The sequence below is a fragment of the Papio anubis genome, chromosome 4 (assembly GCF_008728515.1).
Source record: "Papio anubis isolate 15944 chromosome 4, Panubis1.0, whole genome shotgun sequence".
NCBI classification, from domain to species: domain Eukaryota; kingdom Metazoa; phylum Chordata; class Mammalia; order Primates; family Cercopithecidae; genus Papio; species Papio anubis.
Window position 1 is genome coordinate 162,944,750 of NC_044979.1, and position 8,601 is coordinate 162,953,350.

Sequence of the window (8,601 nt, forward strand, 5' to 3'; positions counted from 1 at the left end):
TGTAAGGATATAGCAACAGGACACCATCTATGAATAAAGAAAAAAGCCCTCAACAGACAAAATCTGTTGCCATCTTGATTTTGGACTTTCCAGCCTCTATAAACATGAGGAATATATTTCTGTTGTTTATAAGCTGCTAGTTTATGTTATTTTGTTATAGAAGCCTGAATGGACTAAGACAGGCTTCTGAATGAAATGTTTGAATGAATACAGCAGAAGTTTCACAGCATTTTATGACATAGCTTAGGAAGTCAAATAGTATCTTCTGCTATATTTTATTGGTTATGACCGTCAATTCAAGGGCGAAGGATACTTGCCTACCTCTTGCTGGAAGATCATCAAAGACTTTGTGGCCATGTTTTAAAATCACCAGAGTTGGCCTTCTGTTCACAAATGATTTGCATTTCCTCCACGTGCAAATTCACGTATTTCCAAGACTACTCCCACCTAAAGTTTTGTTTCATTCCAGTATCATCAGGTTCAGACTCAAGGTTCAAAATCTCAATCTCAATCAAGTCCAGGTGTTGATAACACTTCCCAGGTATAATTGCTCTTGATGCACAAAAGAAACAAGGTATCTTCCTCTCCTCGCACCCAGCATACAATGGTGAGAGAATCAACGACAATGTAAAAGAAAAGACCTATCAGAATAATTGCATTTAATGTAAAGTTATTCAGTTATTTCTTCTATATGCAATTTCCAATGATTATATTTTAATGTGACCAATTTGGAAATACAATTTTAAGTATTTCATACTTACAAATATCTACTCATCATCAGCATTGGCATATTATCAATAAGATGTCATTATTTCAAAGTGGCAAAGAAAGATATTTTAAAACTGTATTCAATTTCCCAGAAACAAGAAGATGAAGAGAAAAGCTAGATGATCAAACAGTTTTAAAAATATTGCCAATAGCTTAACAATATAAGACATGAGTGGAAGAGAAAACTTGCTGAAGCTTGAAATGTGTCTTCTGGGAAATAAAAGCGGCAATGACTAATTGCCACAGGATATTGGGAATTGCAGATGCCAGGTTGCTTCACAAAAATAGTAAAAAAATAAAACTACTAATCTCAGACACTTTACCTCATGAAATAAGAGCCAATTCCTTTGATCTTAAATATTATAATAATCACAATGTATCCCCAGGTAAAGAAAATAATACTATGCAGTGATCATGGAAGGATAAAAATATTAGTAGGTATATGCTACAACACAAAGTCTTTGGTAGAAAACATTCTGATCTGGAAATCAATGACGCAATGGCAAAATAATGCAATTCTGAGCAGGAAATAAAGAAATGCTTTTTATTGTTCTTTAGTTCCAGAAATAATAATAGAAATACAATGATTATGTGGATTAAGTCAATCAAGATTTTTTTCTAGTCAGATTGTATAAGTACTTGGAATATACCGAAATTAAAATATAAGGAAGATAAAACTTCATGGCCTGGAGCCTGTGAGAATTCTCTGTTGTCTCAAGTCCAGTGTTTGAATTAAACCAATCCCATCTGTTCCAGTTCTACTATCTTGAAGTCAATACATTTGTATTCTAAATTTTAAACTTACAATATCAGACTCCATTTGATAATACCAGTATATTTAAACTCTGGCCCATTTCCAACATTTTACATTGCTCCATTGCTGTACTTACAACATCTGACTTGAGTACAACTATCTGATTTGGCTTGGTGTATAATTCACTGGCATACTCACCTGCTCCCATGATGATTCTGATAACACAGTCTCCAAAGAACAGACAGGAATTCCTGGAGAAAAGAGTGTGCTCCTAAAAATTAAGTAGAATTTTCTTCCGGGGATTGCCCTGGCAAAAGGAGGTAAAAAATATAAGAGAGGGGATTCCCTGACAGTGTACAGGAATTTCCACTGCCTTTGCTCAGAAGTGCAGGGAAATCAGAAACTTCTAACAGTCATTCAAGAGTAGAGATGATTAAGGGGAATATAATAGTTTACCAATTTTAAAAACAGACATATTATATAGTTCATAGGACCTAGCAGTAATCAAGTCAAAAAATAAGTACATAAATAACTTGAATATATCTACTTATATATTATCTATCTACCTACCTACCTACCTATACAAACTTTATAATACCACAGAACAGAAACTGATTTGTTTTTTGTTAGTTTATTTTCCCCCCGGAAACGTTAATGGCATTGGAATGTACTATGGTTTAGGCAACTAAGATGTTTCTGAAAAGGAATTGCTTAAATGAAATGACAGTAAATTATTTGTTAAAGAGAAATTTAAAATAAGTTATATTCTATGAAGTAAATAATTCAGGTTTCGTATGATGATTTAAAATCGATATTTGGTTTTGTGTCTTAGGTTTTCTGGTAGTAAAACAACTTGATTAGATAGATGATAGACAGGTAGTTGTCATTAAACAACGCAGTATTTCAAATAAAATTCCCCAGAGTGAATATTAGCAGATTTTACCATATTATAAATTTTCATACATAATTATATGAACATTAAACCTAAAGATTATAAAGTGACAAGTATCATAGTTCATGAAATTATTTCCAAGATATGCCTCACTAGACAATAAACACACACACTAAATATTCACTGTTGTAACTTAAGATGATAGCTTGTACACAAAAACATTGAAGAGTTTTGAGACAATTTTGAAAATACCTAAATAAGCAATATTTACATATTATGGCTCAGGGAATAGATATTAACAAAAATTATCCTCTCTCAGGCCACTGTCTAGACCACAGGAAACCTGGTCAACAACATATGGGATGTCACCAGATTCAGATTCAGAAGTTTCCATAATGCTGTGGCCAACAGCTAGACACAGTGAGTCATGGCTGTCCCAGTAACCAAACTCTCATCACACACAGGCTGTTTAGATAGTGATGGAACTAACATGAAATAAAATCAGGCCAAATAGCATCTTAAGGTTCTAAAGAAAGATTTGAGATTCAGCAGAGCTTCTAAATTCAGCAGCATCCAGAAAGTTTTGCCAGAGCAAGAGAAGTATAATAAATTAGAAACAAGTTACTTTCCACGACTCAGGTTGCTTTGAAAAAAGAAATTATTAGATAAAAAGGATTTAATCTAGACAGTTACAGATAGTCACATCCATGTCAATATGTATATCTCTGTCTATACAGTAAGTTTGATATCTGTGTACCTCAGTGAAGAATAGTACCTACCTCAAATGAAATTAAATAAAAAATAAATGAGATACCACAATTGAAGTTGATTAGCATGTTAGTTGTGTGAATAGGCACATGTAAGCACAGGTGTGCACACACTACTTTTATTGGGTCTTTATATTTCTTGGAAAAAATACATTTATATTTACCAGCGAGCAGAGTTATGAAACATAGCAATGTGCTTATTCCACATAGAAAAATAAGCATGTCTTGGAAGGCATGCTAGATCAAAAATTGGTGTATAAGATGGAGTTTAGAAATCAGCTGTAATTATATCTCTGGAAAAATCATGCACTGTAGGGAAATCTAGCTCCTGCCAGCTTTATTTGTATGCTTTGATTTATCTTAAAGTAACGTCATGCCTCATGCCAGTGACTGATTCAACACATAACATCCTCCAAGTCACAGGAGTCGATTCAGGAAAGATAGATATGTGGCTCTGCCCAGCCAGAGATGTGTGAGGAATGAGTGTTTAGGGATATTGTAGTCTCAGGGACTTATCTCTCCTTTTCTTTTTTCTTTTTCTTTTTTTTTTTTTTTTTGAGACAGAGTCTTGCTCTGTCACCAGGCTGGAGTGCAGTGGTGTGATGTCAGTTCACTGCAACCTCTGCCTCCCGAGTTCAAGAAATTCTCTTGCCTCAGCCTCCCAAGTAGGTGTGACTACAGGCGCTCACCACCACGCCCGGCTAATTTTTGTATGTTTAGTAGAGATGGGGTTTCACCATGTTGACCAGGATGGTCTTGATCTCTTGACTTCATGATCTGCCCACCTCGGCCTCACAAGGTGCTGGGATTACAGGTGTGAGCCACCGCACCCAGCCTGATATTTCTTTTTTAAGAGAGTGAAAAGGAAGTAAGTTTTCTCTTCTGCACACTGCAATTGCACAGTATTATTATATATAGGCCTGCAACTGTTACCAGCCTGAGAATGAAGCTGCTTTATTGAAAAATGCAGTGAAAAGAATTTTAGAGATGGGGCCAGTGGCTTAGCCATGCCTGGACTCTTATCTGTGTGAACTGGGCATATCTATATTGTTTAAGGCGTTTTTTTATTGGTAATTTTTTATTTAAATCAAAAATTATTCTGTTAGAGTATCCCAGCCTTTTTCACCCTAAATGTATCTGATTAAATACTACAAGCCCATGACACCATTTGACTTTATTCTCTTCAATTATATCCTTTTGTATCTCAAATCCATCTTACTCTTATTCATGTTTTTAAAATTTCCCGAATACCTCACCTGCATGCTATAATTGATCCAATCTTTAAATAAAATGCAAATTTACTTTGAAGCATATTGATACTGAATATGTTATATTTAAATGATAAAGGAATAGGTATATAAGTACTACTTTATCAGATTTAAAAGTTTATTTACATATTTATAAATATTTTACATTTGTATATACTTTAACAGAAAGGTAAAATAGGGTGGTTCTGAATATAGTTTGTAATTAAACCTAATTCATAAGGTTGGAATTATGGACTATTTTTAAACCAATTATGGCTTAGCAGTAGGGTTCTTATCGATAATTGATCAAGAGGAAAATATCAAAATATAATACATTCATCAGCTATTGAGGAAATCTATTGTTAGATTTCTATAATAGTTTCCCACACACAGGTTTGTGAACGTGAAAGAAAAATAAAAATGAACACACTAACTTAGAAGAGTTTCTGTGGTCAGGGTGGAAAACTTTAGGGGATAGAGGTAAAGAGAAGGAATCTGTTTTGTTTTCTGCTTCTAATCATACTTACTGGGGAGAAAAAGTCCTGCATTATATTGTGAACAACATAGTTGAATTCTGTTATTCTAAAAACTCATCTTGTTCTTTCTATTGCTAAAGGATAGAAATCATGAGTGGTTAGACTAATGGTTAACAAAATGCCTTTACGACTTTGTTGGTTTTTTTGTTACGACACACAAAAGCAAAGTAGGAACTTTATTTTAAAGAAGAGTCAAACAATAGAATTTAAGGGTTAGAAGCTGATAGATAAGAGACGAAATGGAGGCCTACCTGAATGTGGATATACTGCAGCTCATGGAAGGAGGGTTGGGGGAACAGGGGCTGAATAGAGACTGTAGAAAATATTCAGTGGTAAGGAATGGAAGATACTTAGGACTGATACACCATCTATTCAATTTTAAGTAGCAACCTGTTTTATTTTATTTTCTTGGTCTTTGTATTAGTTCGTTTTCATGCTGCTCTGAAGAACTACCTGAAGCTGGGTAATTTATGAAGAAAATAGGTTTAATTGACTCAAAGTTCTGCAATCTTAACAGGAAGCAAGCCTGGGAGGCCTTAGGAACCTTACAATCATGAAGGAAGGCGAAGGGAAGCAAGGACCTTCTTCACATGGTGGCAGGAGAGAGAAAGTAAGGGAGGATGTGCCACACACTTTTAAACCACCAGATCTTGTAAGAACTCACTTGCTATCATGAGAACAGCAAGGGGGAAATCCGCCCCCATAATCACCACTTCCCACCAGACCCCTCCTCCAGTTCCACATGGGGGAAGAATTTGGGCAGGGACATAAATCCAAACCATATCAACCTTTCTTTTACATAACCTACCTTTGTCACCCAGATTTGCAGTAAAACTTGGCCTCATTCATCACCAATGTGTTCAAGGCACTTTGAGGAGAAAAATATTTCAAGATAGTATTTAGAAAGGGAGAATAAGTTCAAAGTACATGAACCGGATATGAATACTGGTCAGGAGAAAACGAACACACTGGACAAACTTAGAAAGACAGGGGAGGCTTTTTACACATGAGTGGGGACAATGTTTCATGAGTTGGATGAGTTGATGAGTTGGATGGTGTTTCATGAGTTGAATGAGTAGAGAATAAACATAGGAGATCTAAGGAAACGGGAACACAATGCCTGGTAATTATGCACATACAGCATCGTTGAAATATAGTCTATCCAGTGGGAAATAAGATTCTTTAAATGTAAATATTCTTTAAAAGGCACATTACTTACCTGAAGTTTTTCTGATTTGAACATATATGTTCTTGGTTGCAAGTATTGATTGAGTCACATAGTTCATGTGTATGTGTATATAAGGGGTTTGAAATGAGGATATAATAAAGATAAAAAATGTATGTAAATACTCTTCTCTATATAATAAAACTAAACATATTCCAATATACAATTCTTATGTACATCTAATATGAAAACAATACAACAATGATAATGTAATATAGTCCACTCACTACTCACCAAAGAAATAGTGAGAATCCTAATCTAGAAGAACCAATAGAAAAATAAATTAGTAGTGCATTATGCTCATCTCATCTTTTTGGTATTATGTCCTCTGCTAATTCTTATACTTTCAGCATCATCATTACATGTAATCTGCAAAATTTATAGTTTTTTACTGCAACTATAACTTACAGTTTGATTTTAGAGTTGAAAGGCACATAAATCATTTTAAGTAGAGTATTTACACAGATTTTATTTCTCTCTACTATGAAGTGCAAAATGCCAATAGCATATTTTCCTGACTAACCTGGGGTAGCTTTTCTTTTAATCTTTGTCCCTGGAAATCACTCAGACACTGGTGTTCCATGAAGTACCCAGTTAGGGAGTGTACCTAGTTAGGGACTGTTCTCATGCTGCTAATAAAGACATAATTGAGAATGGGAAATTTATAAAGAAAAAGAGGTTTAATGGACTCACAGTTCCACATGGCTGAGGTGGCCTCAATCATGGCAGAAAAGGAAGGAGGAGTAAGGGCCCATCTTACATGGCAGCAGGCAAGAGAGCATGTGCAAGGGAACTTCCCTTTATAAGATCATCACATATCATGAGACTTACTATCACGAGAATAACATGGGAAAAATCCTCTCCATGATTCAACTACCTCCTACTGGGTCCCTACTACAACATGTGGAGATTATGGGAGCTACAATTCAAGATGAGATTTGGGTGGGGACACAGCCAAACCAAACCATATCTGGAAGTATATTTAATTTTGCCTCATCTGACTAAAGTTTTTTTTTTTTTTTTAATCTAAGCTGGATGTGTATTTCTTTTTCTCATTGTTCTATTACACTGATGAACAACATTGTGAAATAACAGTAATTGACTAGTAGTAGTTTGAGAATACTGTTGTTTTCTTATCATACATTCAGTATCTTGTAGGCCACACAAATGCTATATTTACATTTTATTTTTTCCTCCTTCCTTCAAAAAAACAGATAAAAATAGAGGTGCCTCCACATTCCAAGGTAAATTTCTTGCAAAAAAAATGACAATCCATTTCTAACCTTTCTATGGCATTTTATTTTTAAAAAGTGGTTGATGAACTAATATCAGAAGATACTCAATCAACACATATAAATGAATGGAAGAAAATTAATATTATAGTGAACCATAGGGTGATGTTGCATGTTCCCCACTACTATGACTGACTTAATGCTGATTTCTTTTTTATTGGATACTTTTCAGTGCAACTGATAGATCTGTACACTTCACTCAATTAATTTCTGTGGTTTCTTCACAAGACATTTAGCTCTGGAATTTTATTGAACTCTACATTACTAAAATATATTTGCAAAGGTAAGCTATGAAGAATATATGGATGATTTCATTTCATTGAAGTTTGGTAGAAAATGAAATCAAACTTCTAGTGTATCTTAAAATGATGTACTAAGTTGAGCAATGTATGTTGCATTAAACAGAAGTACTGGAACAAACAAATTAACAGACAAATATGTTTACAAAGCCCAGATTTAGAGTCTTATTTTATTAACTTCAGATCCTTCTAGAGGATCTTTGAAAACATCTATAATTATTTCAAATAACATTATCTCTTAGCCTTGCAAAAAATACAGTAACCTTTTTTTTTTTTTTTTTTTGAGACAGGGTCTTCTCTGTCACGTAGGCTGAAGTGCAGTGGTGTGATGTAGACTCACTGTAACCTCTGTGCCTCATCCTCTCAAGTAGCTGGGATTGCAGGCACCTGCCACCATGGTTGGCTAATTTTTGTATTTTCAATAGAGACGGAATTTTGCCATGTTGGCCATGCTGGTCTCGAACTCCTGACCTCAGGTGATACGCCTGTCTCGACCTCCCAAAGTGCTGGGATTACAGGTGTAAGCCACCACGCCCAGCTACAGTAACCCACTTATCTGCAATTTAGCTTTCTACCCTTTCAGTTATCCATGATCACCTATACTTCAAAAAACATTAAACAGAAAATTCCGGAAATAAACAATTAATAAGCTTTAAATTATTTGTCGTTCTGAGTACCATGATGAAATTGCGTGCTCTCCCTCTCTATCTTGCCCTGGATGTGAATCATCCCCGTGTTTACCAGATCTGTGCTGCAGACACTCTCAGCCTGTCACTGAGTAGCCTCTTTCAGTTATCAGGTTGACTGTTGCGGTATCACAA